Consider the following 15555-nt stretch of genomic DNA (forward strand, 5'->3'; position numbering starts at 1 on the left):
CAGAATTCATGGAAGGAGGCTTCTCAGTCCAACTGGGCTCCACCAATCCCTTTGGCCGAATCCCTGTTGACCAAGCTATAGAAGAAACGGTGAACAAAGACACCCAAACAGCTGGAGGGACAAAGGGATTCAGCTTGAAGCCAGGAGCTGTGACCAAATATTATCTCACAGCTGAGTATAGAAGCATGTACCTCAGACAGCTGAGAGACCTGACAGGTCAAGGCAGGTGCAAATGGTCTCATCCAGATCTACAGAGTCCAAGGATCAAGAGAGATGAAGCAGATGTCCAGTCTCTCATGGACCTTATGGAGAATAACTGGCTCAATCCTATATCCCCTGATGAGATTGATTTGGTTAGCCTCTCCACTGGCAACATGGCTCCACCTGATGTGACCATAGATCTCTTGAGAGCTCTTGAGAAAGGAGAAGAGGCCTACCAAGCATTCCAGCAAACAAGGTTAGATGCAGACCCACCACCTGTGAAATTCCATGACAAGATGACCAAGCAAAGTCTGAAAACATTCTCCAATGTCAGCACAAAACAAGCTCATGGAAAGAAAGCACAGGATGTGGTTCTGAAGGCAGATAGAAACCTTTTCAGTCACATGATCCTGGTGGCTGAAAGCAGGAAGGTGAATCTGAAGGATGTCCTTTCCTACCCATTGGGCCCACTACCATGGGCACTGGCAAATGCTGAAGGGCCCTTACGAAAAACAAACAAGGCTGCACTTGCCAGAGAGCTTGAAAAGAATGTATCTCCTGCAGAAGACATCCCAATCCCATCTACTTCCATCATTGATGGGATGAGCCTGGTCCAAAAAATGAATGGCAACAACAAAACCTTTGCACAGGTGGCAGAGTCAGCCTTGACCCAGGTCCTCCATGAGGGAGCACAGAGTGGGAGCACAGAGTGGGAGGATTGATGTTGTTTTTGATGTCTATCACCAGACTTCGATCAAAGATGCTGAACGACTGAACCGGGGTGGAGACATCACTCTCCAGTACAAGAATCTTGCAGGGGGACACCACGTCCAGCAGTGGAGAAAATTTCTGTGCAGTTCCTCCAACAAGACCAGTCTCATCAAGTTTCTGGTGGAAGAGTGGAAACTCCCACGATACAGAGCTATGCTGCATGGCAAGGTGTTGTACATGACCTGTGAGGAAACCTGCTACAAGTTGACAGAAGATGGGTGTGAGGAAGCAGCAGAACTGCACTCCACACATGAAGAAGCTGACACCCGTCTGCTCCTGCATGCATTGCATGCAGCAAATGCGGGCTCAAAGTCAGTTATCATCACAGCTGAGGACACTGATGTCATGGTGCTTTGTCTTGGCTTCCAGAAGGACATCACCTGTCCCATCTACCCAGAAGTGTGGGACTCAGAACCGCACACGGTTTGTCGACATCACCAAACTGGCAAGTTCACTTGGAGACAGCATCTGTGACAGCCTAATTGGCTTACATGCCTTCACAGGCTGCGACACTGTCAGTGCATTCGCTGGTCGAGGGAAGCTGAATGCCCTGAAGATAGTGAGAAAGCACACTTCATGCCAAGAGACTTTTAGTCAACTGGGACAGACATGGAATGTGAGTGATGAGCTGTTCCAGAAAATTGAGCAGTTCACCTGTCGGATGTATGTTGCTAATAGCAGCACTGCTGAGGTGAACAAACTGCGTTACCAGCTCTTCTGCACCAAAAGGGGAGAGGTTGAGTCCAGCCAGCTGCCACCATGTAGCGACTGTCTCTTTATGCATGTTCAACGAGCCAACTATCAGGCAGCAATATGGAAGTGCTGTCTGCAGGCTAACCCTGTGGTGCCAAGCCCTACTGAGTATGGCTGGACAGACGATGAAGGCAAGCTGGCCATTTACTGGATGCGCTCCCCACCTGCACCAGATGTGGTCTTGGAAATGCTAACATGCAAGTGTGTGCATTCATGCAAAATGCCAAGCTGCATGTGCCTGTCAAATGGACTTCCATGCACAGACATGTGCAGGTTACAGACCTGCAGTAACCAAAAACAGCAGGATGGTCCAGAACTGGACTTTGAACTTGGGGAGTCAGATGATGAGAGAAACGAGCAGTTTGATGAATGACAGTGTGATGATTCTGATGGTATTACTGTGGTAGTAGTCTATTGATGCACAGGATGTTGATTCTGGACTTGGTTACCCAGAGCTTGATAACAATAATGTAACCATATTCACATATACCCATTACCCTACCCATTACCATTACATATACCCACTAATGATATGGGATTACATGTATCATTGACTAAGTATATGTAAATGTCAATGTTGTTTAAAATATTAAAATAGTTCATTACCTCACTATGGTATTCCTTTTTATCATGTATTTTGATTGTGTATTTAAACAAATGTATAGAGACCAGTTTGTGACCTAACTGGCTTTGGTCTAGTTCACCTTTAAGGCTCACAATCACCTCACACAATGAAATAGTATGGGTATATTATACATTTTCTGAATCTTTACAGTCCTGTGAGTATTCCAGTTTTTGTGTTTTGTGTCCCTGATATTCCTAGATGCCACAGGGCTAAAAGAAAGTATATAGTTTAGGCGAAAATTGCAGAAAGATATGTGTTATTGACGGGTTGAAGAGCTCAAGTGACCTCTATATTTGTGAGAAATATCCACAACAGGACTTGAATGAAAGCTAAGAAGGTCCCCTTTAAAATGATACCAAAGACAATATTATAGAACATTGAAAAATGTCCTGACCATGAGGCTAAACCAGGATATGCACCAACGTCTAAAATGCAATTTAGTTTAGCGGGTGGTTAACTTCATGAGCTGATAACTGTGATACAGCTGCCACTCAGGAATGGTTATCATACCAAAATATCATCTACAGACATGGATCCTTTCAAAAATTATAAGTAAGTTTTGCCACCTTGAGTGTACCGAAATATCGTCTGGCCCATGGACTAAAAGTCTGCTGCGGGGGCGACCGGGTTTCCGGCGGTATAACCGGGTGGATAGATTGGACTTGTTAGCCTTGCTTGGTAGCCAATCTAGGAGAAGGACAACTCTGATTTCAAACCTGGGTAGATGAAGCTCGTTAGCCTGTCCTGTTGGGCAGTTCATCTAGGGGAAGGACAACTCTGATTTCAATCCCGGGTAGATGAAGCTCGTTAGCCTGTCCTGTTGGGCAGTTCATCTAGGGGAAGGACAACTGATTTCAAACCTCTGCTGCCTTTCGGGTGTACTCGTCTACGGGAAAGGCTTCGGGAAGAAACCCTGAGGAAAAATCTGCATCGGTCTCCATTGCCAGTCATCTCACTAGTCTTGCCACTGGTAGTAGGTGGTCTCGGACGAGAGAGTGGGGTTGATGATGTGCAACTCTTCCTCACTTTAATCATTGCGCAAGTCATCAGTCATCCATCACAGGATGACTAGATGGTCCCCATCGCTGCGACGGACGAATAACAACAACATGTCTGGACCTCATTCCAGGCTCCAAAGCAAGGGGCGTCGAGCCTCCACAGTAGTTGCCCTGGAGTCCTGGAGTTCAGAGACTGCTCCTTCTGGCCAGACAGTGATTGTCTTTACTGCTGGCTTGACCCGTTTTATTAGGGGTTTGTAGGCTGGGACCAGGAACAGGCAGAGGTGGTCAGAATGCCCCAGATGAGGACAGGGAGTAGCTTTGTATGAGTCCTTGATGTTTGTATAGAGATGGCCCAGGGTGTTTTGTCCTCTAGTGGGGCAGAAGACATGCTGATGGAATTTGGGCAGTACAGCCCTGAGGTTAGCCTGATTAAAGTCACCACCTATGATAAAGGCATTGTCCGGGTGTTGGGTCTGTTGTCTGCTGATGACACATTGTAGCTGCTTAAGTGCTACCTTAGCATTAGCATGTGGGGGGATGTATACAGCGGCGATGGTAATGGCCGTTAGCTCCCTGGGCAGGTAGAAAGGCCTGCACTGAATCATAAGGAGCTGGAGATCAGCAGAGCAATGCCTTTCAACCATCTTTATATTTTTGCACCAAGAGTTACTGACATAAATACTCAAACCTCCTCCGCGGGTCTTGCCGGAGTCCGCTGTCCTGTCGGCACGGAAGGCTGTGCGGCCCGCTAGCTCGACTGCCGAGTCGCCATGTTGCTGTTGAGCCAAGTCTCCGTAAACATCAGCAGACAGCAGTTCTGCAGCCTTTTCTGAGAGGACAGCCTGAGTCTTATCTCCTCCATTTTTTTAGCTAACGACCGGATATTAGCCATGAAGATGCTGGGGAGGGACACTCTGAAGGGAGCGCTACTTAGCTTAGCATGTAGCCCGCCACGTTTCCCCCTCTTCTGTTTACGTTGCCGACAGGGGGCAGCGTTTCCACTGCGAGGCCGGTGAGCGGATAATATGGATGGGGAAGTTGTCCGTGATGGTGGAGGGAAGTGAGTAATCCCTTCTGAGGTTTAACACGTCCTGACGGCTGTAGAAGAGCGCATGACCTACACTTGTAAGTAAACTTAAAACTAACGTATAAATAACAAAGAAAACACGACACTGAACAGGGAACCATAGTAGCCGCTGCGTCCAGCGCGCCGCCATCTTGAAAAAAAACGTGTTAAAATGTTAACTATAATGTTAAATGTAACCAATGTAAATATAATGTTAAATGTAACCTATGTAAACATGTTAAATGTAACCTATGTGAATATAATGTTAAATGTAACCTCTGTAAATATAATATTAAATATAACCTATATAAATATAATGTTAAATGTAACCTATGTGACTATAATGTTAAATGTAAGCTATATAAATATAATGTTAAATGTAACCTCTGTAAATATAATATTAAATATAACCTATGTAAATATAATGTTAAATGTAACATTTGTAAATATAATGTTAAATATAACCTGTGACTATAATGTTAAATGTAACCTACTGTGTATAATGTTAGATATAACCTATGTAAATATAATGTTTAGTATAATGTTAAATATAAAGCTAAATATAACCTATGGGAATATAATGTTAAATATTATGTTAAATATAACCTATATGAATATAATGTTAAATGTAACCTCTGTAAATATAATGTTAAATATAACCTTTGTAAATATAATGTTAAATGTAACCTCTGTAAATATGTTAAATGTAACATATGTGAATATAATGTTAAATGTAACCTCTGTAAATATAATATTAAATATAACCTATATAATGTTAAATATAACCTATGTGAATATAATGTTCAATATGATGTTCAATATAACATATATAGATATGTTGAATATAATGTTAAATATAACCTATATAAATATATTGTTAAATATAACCTCTGTAAATATAATTTTAAATATAACCTGCGACCATAATGTTAAATGTAAACTATGTGAATATAATGTTAAATATAACTTATGTGAATATAATGTTTAATGTAACCTTTGTAAATATAATGTTAAATGTAACCTCTGTAAATATAATGTTAAATGTAACCTATGTGAATATGTTAAACATAACCTATGTAAATATGTTAAATGTAACCTATGTAAATATAATGTTAAATGTAACCTCTGTAAATATAATGTTAAATATAACCTATGTGACTATGTTAAATGTGAGCTATATAAATATAATGTTAAATGTAACCTATGTGACTATAATGTTAAATGTAACCTATGTGACTATAATGTTAAATGTAACCTATGTAAATATAATGTTAAATATACCTATGTGACTATAATGTTAAATGTAACCTATGTGACTATAATGTTAAATGTAACCTATGTAAATATAATGTTAAATATAACCTATGTGACTATAATATTAAATGTAACCTATGTGAATATAATGTTAAAAATAACCTGTGTTTTGTTTGTTTGTTTTGTTTATTTCGAACGTTAAAAAAAATTAAAATGTATAATAAAAGAAAACAAAAGCGAAAAAAATCAAAACAAGCAAGCAATATCATCATCAAACATTTTAAATCTCGACAGTTGGAAAAAGAGTAGGCAGAGTTAAAAAAAACTCTAGTCCTACCCCCTCTTTCTATTTTAGTATTTCAACAGTGAACTGTGTGATTTAAATGAAAAGTCAATCATCTCCCACCAGTGACCATGACGTCTATCTAGTAAACCACACAACGATCCTTCATTCAACACAACAAGAACAAAGCAAGTGCAGAGCAACATCAAAACAGATCAAGAACAACTCACACAAGATGTCACGGCTCCATCCCATATCCGTTCAACATATTATTTTAAATAGTCTTTTACATTTGATTATTGATTCACATGTTTTCATTTCATCACTGCAGCTGTTCCATATCTTGACTGCTTTGGTTGTGACACTGTGGCGGCCACTAGGGGCTGTGCCTCTCACCCAGCAGGGCTGTGGGCTTGGGGCGTGGTTTACGTTCCCGGGCTCGCCGGTGCAGGGTTGTTCCTGCTGCAGTTGGTTTTTGGAGTTGAGGAATAAACATCAAACTCGCCTTGGTCTCCTGTGTTTTTTCCTCATCCTGCCACATTGGTGACCCCGAATTGAACATGTTTGGAGCAGAAGAAGAGTGTGAATCCACTTCGGCCACGCCGCCCCGACTCTCACAGCCGGCCGTTCTCGCCGCGGCTGTGAAGCTCCCAGAGTTCTGGCAGAGCGACCCGGCCTCGTGGTTCCAGCATGTCGAGGCGCTGTTCCACCTGCGTGGAATCTCCGCGGACGACTCCAGATACTATCTGGTCGTCGCTGCGCTGGACCAGCAGTCCACACGCCGGGCCATGCAGCTGTTGCGCGTCCCCCCCCCCCCGCAACACGGTAAATACATCGCCCTCAAACATCTTCTGATCCGGAGGTACAGCCTATCTACCGCAGAGAGGGCAGATAGGATCCTCTCCCTATCCGGTTTGGGCGACGGGACGGCTGTGGATCTCATGGACAATCTGCTGTCGCTGCTAGGCTCGGACGAAGGCGGATTCCTTTTCCCGCACGTTTTCCTGAGCCAGCTCCCGTCTCCTGTGCGCGCGGCTTTGGCTAACTCCCCGTGTCTGGCCAATGGTGACTGCCGAGGTTTGGCTGAGGAGGCCGATCGGGTCCTGCTGGCTACCAGACGGTTCTCTGTGCAGAGTGTGGCATCGGAGCCTCTGCAGCCAGCGTCGGAGGACGCGGACCCGGCAGTGGTGGCTGGAGTGACTGTCCGGAGACGGCGCGGGAGCGGCCTCTGTTTCTTCCACCAGCGGTTCGGCGGCAAGGCGAGGCGCTGCGTCCCTCCGTGCACGTTTGAGGCGGCGGGAAACTCCAGGGCAGCGCTCAGTAGCAGCTGTGGGCGCTGGCGGACGTAGTGAGCTGCTCTTCATTACGGACTCGATGTCAGGAAGACGGTTTCTGGTGGACTCAGGCTCGCAACCGATGCATCTGACATAGCCGTGGGGGCTGTGGTTGAACAGCACGTGGCGAATGCGTGGCAGCCACTCGCATTTTTTAGCTGCAAACTGCGAGATAGCGAGCGCAAGTACAGCGTTTTGACCGGGAGTTGCTGGCACTGCACCTTGCAACCCGGCATTTCCGCTTCCTGCTGGAGGGTCGCCCATTCACGGCTTATGTGGATCATAAGCCGCTGACTTTTGCCATGTCCAAGGTGACTGAGCCGTGGTCTGCTCTTCAACAGCGCCACCTAGCGGCGATATCCGAGTTCACAACGGACATTCAGCATGTGGCCGGGAAGTCCAACCCTGTTGCCGATTGTCTGTCGCGTGTGCTTGTGTGTCCTGTGCACCTCGGTGTGGATTTCTCCGCTACGGCTGCCGACCAGCCCAGCGACCCGGACGTCCTTGCCCTTAGGTCAATGCGTACCGGCCTCAAGCTAGAGGATGCTGTGATGCAGGAAGGCGTCCTGCCCTCCTCTGCAATGTCTCCACCGGCCGTCCCCGCCCCGTTGTTCCAGTGGCCTGGCGCCGTCGAGTTTTCGATCGATTCACTCCCTCTCGTACCCTGGAGTTCGGGCGTCGGTGAAGTTTGTCGGTTCCAAGTTCGTCTGGCCTGGCCTCCGCAAGGACGTCAAGGGGTGGGCGGCTGCATGTGTGGCGTGCCAGCGCGCTAAGGTCCACCAGCACACTAAGTCGTCCCTCGAACCTTTTCTGATCCCGGCCAGACGTTTCGACCACGTGCATGTGGACCTGGTGGGCCCTCTACCTTCTTCACAGGGTTTTACGCACCTGCTCACAATGGTAGATCGGACCACCAGGTGGCCAGAGGCTGTCCCTCTGTCCTCCACAACATCCTCGGACGTTGCACGCGCGTTTCTTTCCTCCTGGGTCGCCCGTTTCGGCACTCCGTCAGATATCACCTCAGACAGGGGCCCCCAGTTCGTGTCAGAGCTCTGGTCGGCACTTGCGCGATCCTTGGGTGTGCAGGTACACCGCACTACCGCGTACCACCCTCAGGCTAACGGCTTGTGTGAACGTTTTCACCGGTCGCTCAAGGCGGCGCTGCGCTCTCGGATGGTAACTGGGTGGATCGTTCACCTTGGGTTATGCTCGGGTTGCGTTGGGCTCCTAAGGAGGACCTCGACGCGTCACCCGCTGAGCTGGTGCTCGGTCAGCCGCTCCGCGTCCCTGGGGAATTTTTGCCTGGGAGTTCCGCTCCTCGACCCCGTCCGGCCGTTTATCCTTTTCTGTCCGACAGCACTCGGGTTCCAGGCCCCGTTCACCACTGTTTTCCGCGGTCGTTCGTGCCTGCGGAGCTCATGTCAGCTCGTTTTGTTTTTGTACGGCATGACGCTCACCGCTCGCCCCTCCAACCCCCATACGATGGCCCATTTCGGGTTCTTGAGACAGGTCCTAAGGGTTTTGTGCTAGATATGGGTGGGCGTAGGGAGCGTGTCACGCTTGATAGGCTTAAACCGGCGCACAGGGTGGCAGGCGAAGTTGTGTTTCCGGCCCAGGTTCCCCGTCGGGGTCGTCCTCCTTCCAGGACCCCGGCAGTGTCTTCACGGGTTCAGCGTTCTGCTTCTCAGCCGGCTTTGGACTGTGTTTCACCTACTGTTTCGGCTGAGGGACGGCGCAGCCGTTATGGCAGGCTGCTTAAGCCTGCAGTGAGACACTAAGTTTCCTTCCAGGAGTCCCTTCTGGGTGTTCGGGGGGGGGGGGCTGTGTGGCGGACACTAGGGGCTATGCCTCTCACCCAGCAGGACTGTGAGCTGGGGGCGTGGTTTACGTTCCCGGGCTCGCCGGTGCAGGGTTGTTCCTGCTGCAGTTGGTTTTTGGAGTTGAGGAATAAACATCAAACTCGCCTTGGTCTCATGTGTTTTTCCTCATTCCTGCCACAACACAATGATATTTTGTCCTTCCTGGGTTTTGTTTAAACGTACATATTCCTCTCAGGTCATAATTACTTTCCCTCGGCTGGAACATCCCCTGGATACTGCTGGTTACTTTATGATTTAACACTTTGTACATGATTTGAGCAGTTTAAAAGCCACCAGATCTTTGAATTTTAGTGTTTTTAGTTTGATAAAGAGTTGGTTTGTTGGTTTTCTGCAGCTGGCTCTGTTTACTGTCCTTATGGCTCTGTTTTGAATAATAAAGATTGAATCGGTGTTGGTTTTATATGTGTTCCCCAAGCTTCCACACAGTAGGTGATGCATGGAAGTATGAGGGAACAGTACAAGGTGTAAATTGAAGCTTGATTTAGAAGATCTTTGACTTCGAGTAGTATTGTGATTGATTTGGATACTTTGGCCTTGGTATAATTTATATGTGGTTTCCAACATAATTTATTGTCAACTATTACCCCAAGAAATTTAATTTCAGTCACTCTTTCTATTTCTACATTGTTTATCATGAGTTTCTTGATTGAGTTAATTTTACGGTTACCAAAGATTATAAATTTTGTTTTACTTAAATGCAATGTTAGTTTGTTAGCATCAAACCACGTCTTTAATTTCATCAGTTTCTTTACCACTAAATGCAGGAGTTGATCCAGATGATCCCCACAGCAAAATAAATTTGTGTCATCAGCAAATAAAATGGCTTTCGGAGATTCAGAATATTGTTTATATACAGAATAAACAGTAATGGTCCCAACACTGAGCCCTGGGGGACTCCACATGTGACTTTCAGTAGGTGAGACTTGGAGTTTTGTAATTCAACATATTGATATCTGTCTTTTAGATAGCTGGTTAACCAGAAGGGTGCGGTTCCCCTAATTCCATATGATTGTAGTTTTTTCAGTAATAATTCATGGTCTATGGTGTCAATTGCTTTTTTTTAGATCCAGAAATACCCCTATTGCATTTTTTTGTTTTGTTTTGTATTGCCATTGTTATTTCATCTACAAATGCTATGAGTGCAAATGAAGTTGTTCTGTTTGCTCTAAAACCATATTGCTGATCATACAGTACATTATGTTTTGTGATGAAGTCATGTATTCTTGAAAAGTATATTTTTTTCTAGTATTTTTGAGAACTGTGGAAGCAAGGAAACAGGTCTGTAATTTGAAAGGATGTGTCTACCACCAGACTTATAGATTGGTATAACTTTGGCTGTTTTCATTTTGTTTGGAAAAACACCAGTTTGTAGGGATTGGTTACAGATGTGAGACAAAGGTTTTGCAATGCATTCGATGATATTTTTGACCATAAACATCTCTATTCCATCCCAGTCAGTGGACTTCTTGTTCTTGAAATGTTTAACTGTATCAATAATTTCTTTTTCATTTGTTCCCCTTAGAAATATGGATTCTTTAACAGACGTTTTCTTGCTTTCCACATTATCTCCGCTACCGGTCTTTGCAATTTGCTCAGCCAAATCAGGACCAACACTGACAACAAACTTATTGAACTCATTTGCAACCATGGCCATGTCATTAACAGTTGAATTATTTCTGGTCAGGAAATGGTTAGGGTATCCTGCCTTCCCACTTCCTTTTTTAATAATATCATTTAATACCTTCCATGTTTGTTTAATGTTGTTTTTGTTGTCCTCTAGTAATTTACTGTAATAATCCTTTTTGCTGATTCTCATAATTCTAGTTAATTTGTTTTTATATATCTTATATTTTTGATCAGCTTCTATTGTTCTTTTCCTTAAAAATTCTTTATATGAGAAATTTTTCTTCTTACATGCACTTAGTATTCCTTTAGTTAACCATGGTTTTTCAGCATACATATTTGTTTATCTACTTTCCTTACTAGTGGACAATTTTTTTCATACAGCGTTACTATAATGGACTGAAATGATTCATAGGCCTCGTTTGCATCTTCTACATAAACTTTATTCCAGTCATGTTTCATTAGGTCTTCTTTAAAATAATCGATAGCATCTTGTGTTATGTGCCTTGTCATTTAGCAGGTTTTGGTATCTTTCTTGGTCATGGTACAGCTCTGCATTATTGCAAAGACCAGCAGATGGTCACTAGTGTCATCTATTACTATTCCACTTACTACTTTGCGGTCAGGGACGTTGGTCAGTATGTTGTCAGTTAGGGTTGCACTGTGCGTTGTTATTCTGGTCGGTCTTGTGATTGCGGCATATAGGCTGGTACTGGACATGGAATTAATGAACTCTGAAGTTGAATTGTGATCATGTGGGTTTAACAAGTCAATGTTGAAATCCCCACAGTTGAAAACCATTTTCTTGTCTTTTATGTTGGTATAAAGTTCTGATAGCTTTTCTCTAAAGGTATCAATGCAGGAACCAGGTTTTCTATAAATTCAGCTAATTAGTATATTTTCTTGATTTCCCCATGTCTATTTCTACTGTGATACACTCCATGATATTATCCAAAACAAATGACATTTTACCAACAGAATAACTTTTGTAATTTTTATCTATGTATAATGCAACCTCCCACCCTGAGTATAATATGTGAATATAATGTTACATGTGAGCCGTGTGGATATAATGTTACATGTGAGCCGTGTGGATATAATGTTACATGTGAGCTATGTGAACATAATGTTACATGTGAGCTGTGTGAATATAATGTTACATGTGAGCTATGTGAACATAATGTTACATGTGAGCTGTGTGAACATAATGTTACATGTGAGCTGTGTGAATATAATGTTACATGTGAGCTGTGTGAACATAATTTTACATGTGAGCCGTGTGGATATAATGTTACATGTGAGCTGTGTGAACATAATGTTACATGTGAGCTGTGTGGATATAATGTTACATGTGAGCTGTGTGAACATAATGTTACATGTGAGCTATGTGGATATAATGTTACATGTGAGCTGTGTGAACATAATGTTACATGTGAGCCGTGTGAATATAATGTTACATGTGAGCCGTGTGAATATAATGTTACATGTGAGCTGTGTGGATATAATGTTACATGTGAGCTGTGTGAACATAATGTTACATGTGAGCTATGTGGATATAATGTTACATGTGAGCTGTGTGAACATAATGTTACATGTGAGCCGTGTGAATATAATGTTACATGTGAGCCGTGTGAATATAATGTTACATGTGAGCTGTGTGGATATAATGTTACATGTGAGCTGTGTGAACATAATGTTACATGTGAGCTATGTGGATATAATGTTACATGTGAGCTGTGTGAACATAATGTTACATGTGAGCCGTGTGAATATAATGTTACATGTGAGCCGTGTGAATATAATGTTACATGTGAGCTGTGTGAATATAATGTTACATGTGAGCTGTGTGAACATAATGTTACATGTGAGCTGTGTGAATATAATGTTACATGTGAGCTGTGTGAATATAATGTTACATGTGAGCTGTGTGAACATAATGTTACATGTGAGCTGTGTGAATATAATGTTACATGTGAGCTGTGTGAACATAATGTTACATGTGAGCTGTGTGGATATAATGTTACATGTGAGCTGTGTGGATATAATGTTACATGTGAGCTATGTGAACATAATGTTACATGTGAGCTATGTGAATATAATGTTACATGTGAGCTGTGTGAACATAATGTTACATGTGATCTGTGTGAACATAATGTTACATGTGAGCTGTGTGAATATAATGTTACATGTGAGCTATGTGAACATAATGTCACATGTGAGCCGTGTGAACATAATGTTACATGTGAGCTGTGTGAATATAATGTTACATGTGAGCTGTGTGGATATAATGTTACATGTGAGCTATGTGAATATAATGTTACATGTGAGCTATGTGAATATAATGTTACATGTGAGCTGTGTGGATATAATGTTACATGTGAGCTGTGTGAATATAATGTTACATGTGAGCTGTGTGGATATAATGTTACATGTGAGCTATGTGAACATAATGTTACATGTGAGCCGTGTGAACATAATGTTACATGTGAGCTGTGTGGATATAATGTTACATGTGATCTGTGTGGATATAATGTTACATGTGAGCCGTGTGAACATAATGTCACATGTGAGCCGTGTGAACATAATGTTACATGTGAGCCGTGTGAACATAATGTTCCTTTTGAGCTGTGTGAATATAATGTTACATGTGAGCCGTGTGAACATAATGTTACATGTGAGCTGTGTGGATATAATGTTACATGTGAGCTATGTGAATATAATGTTACATGTGAGCTGTGTGAATATAATGTTACATGTGAGCTGTGTGAATATAATGTTACATGTGAGCCGTGTGGATATAATGTTACATGTGAGCTGTGTGGATATAATGTTACATGTGAGCTGTGTGAATATAATGTTACATGTGAGCTGTGTGAATATAATGTTACATGTGAGCTGTGTGGATATAATGTTACATGTGAGCTGTGTGAATATAATGTTACATGTGAGCTGTGTGAAGCCCGACGCAACACGTAACGTGTGTGAATGTCTGGTAGTCTTTGTAACATAACAGCTTGTCAACATAAATGCAGATCTCTACACTAAAACGCGTTACACTTTCCCCGTCCTCGTGTACGCTAGGGTCCGCGTGACTTCAATGTCGCCATCAGAGGGTGTACACGTACACTCAGGGTCCGCGCGGACATCGGCGTACCTCCAATTTTTTTGTGTCATCGCTGATGTATTGTAGTAGAACTGGATACCGGATCTGAAAATGGCGCCTGTTCTTTCCCATACGCGAACGTTTTTTTCCAGTTTTATTGAAAGCGATTTATTTATAAAACATAGAGGCTGATGGGTGTGTGTCTGCAGACTAACATGTGTAGTTAGTTCTGGCAGGTGTGTGTTTACTGTGTGATGAGTGTGTGTGCAGACTAACGTGTGTAGTTAGTTCTGGCAGGTGTGTGTTTACTGTGTGATGAGTGTGTCTGCAGACTAACATGTGTAGTTAGTTCTGGCAGGTGTGTGTTTACTGTGTGATGAGTGTGTCTGCAGACTAACATGTGTAGTTAGTTCTGGCAGGTGTGTGTTTACTGTGTGATGAGTGTGTCTGCAGACTAACGTGTGTAGTTAGTTCTGGCAGGTGTGTGTTTACTGTGTGATGAGTGTGTCTGCAGACTAACATGTGTAGTTAGTTCTGGCAGGTGTGTGTTTACTGTGTGATGAGTGTGTCTGCAGACTAACGTGTGTAGTTAGTTCTAGCAGGTGTGTGTTTACTGTGTGATGAGTGTGTGTGCAGACTAACATGTGTAGTTAGTTCTGGCAGGTGTGTGTTTACTGTGTGATGAGTGTGTCTGCAGACTAACGTGTGTAGTTAGTTCTGGTAGGTGTGTGTTTACTGTGTGATGAGTGTGTGTGTGCAGACTAACATGTGTAGTTAGTTCTGGCAGGTGTGTGTTTACTGTGTGATGAGTGTGTCTGCAGACTAACGTGTGTAGTTAGTTCTGGCAGGTGTGTGTTTACCGTGTGATGAGTGTGTCTGCAGACTAACATGTGTAGTTAGTTCTGGCAGGTGTGTGTTTACTGTGTGATGAGTGTGTCTGCAGACTAACGTGTGTAGTTAGTTCTGGTAGGTGTGTGTTTACTGTGTGATGAGTGTGTGTGCAGACTAACGTGTGTAGTTAGTTCTGGCAGGTGTGTGTTTACTGTGTGATGAGTGTGTGTGCAGACTAACATGTGTAGTTAGTTCTGGCAGGTGTGTGTTTACTGTGTGATGAGTGTGTGTGCAGACTAACATGTGTAGTTAGTTCTGGCAGGTGTGTGTTTACTGTGTGATGAGTGTGTGTCTGCAGACTAACATGTGTAGTTAGTTTTGGCAGGTGTGTGTTTACTGTGTGATGAGTGTGTCTGCAGACTAACATGTGTAGTTAGTTCTGGTAGGTGTGTGTTTACCGTGTGATGAGTGTGTGTGCAGACTAACGTGTAGTTAGTTCTGGCAGGTGTGTGTTTACCGTGTGATGAGTGTGTGTGTGCAGACTAACGTGTGTAGTTAGTTCTGGCAGGTGTGTGTTTACTGTGTGATGAGTGTGTGTGCAGACTAACGTGTAGTTAGTTCTGGCAGGTGTGTGTTTACTGTGTGATGAGTGTGTGTCTGCAGACTAACGTGTAGTTAGTTCTGGTAGGTGTGTGTTTACTGTGTGATGAGTGTGTGTCTGCAGACTAACGTGTAGTTAGTTCTGGTAGGTGTGTGTTTACTGTGTGATGAGTGTGTGTCTGCAGACTAACGTGTAGTTAGTTCTGGCAGGTGTGTGTTTACTGTGTGAT

The 15555-nt window shown here is 43.4% G+C and overlaps 1 protein-coding gene across 1 annotated transcript in view; it reads left to right on the forward strand.

Annotated features, from left to right (window-relative positions):
• LOC130122911 (LIM domain-binding protein 3-like) overlaps positions 1-15555 on the forward strand; it is a 225012-nt gene that overhangs the window by 90866 nt on the left and 118591 nt on the right. The gene's annotated exons all lie outside the window — the stretch shown is intronic.

This window comes from Lampris incognitus, chromosome 13, assembly GCF_029633865.1.
Source record: "Lampris incognitus isolate fLamInc1 chromosome 13, fLamInc1.hap2, whole genome shotgun sequence".
In the NCBI taxonomy this organism is placed as follows: domain Eukaryota; kingdom Metazoa; phylum Chordata; class Actinopteri; order Lampriformes; family Lampridae; genus Lampris; species Lampris incognitus.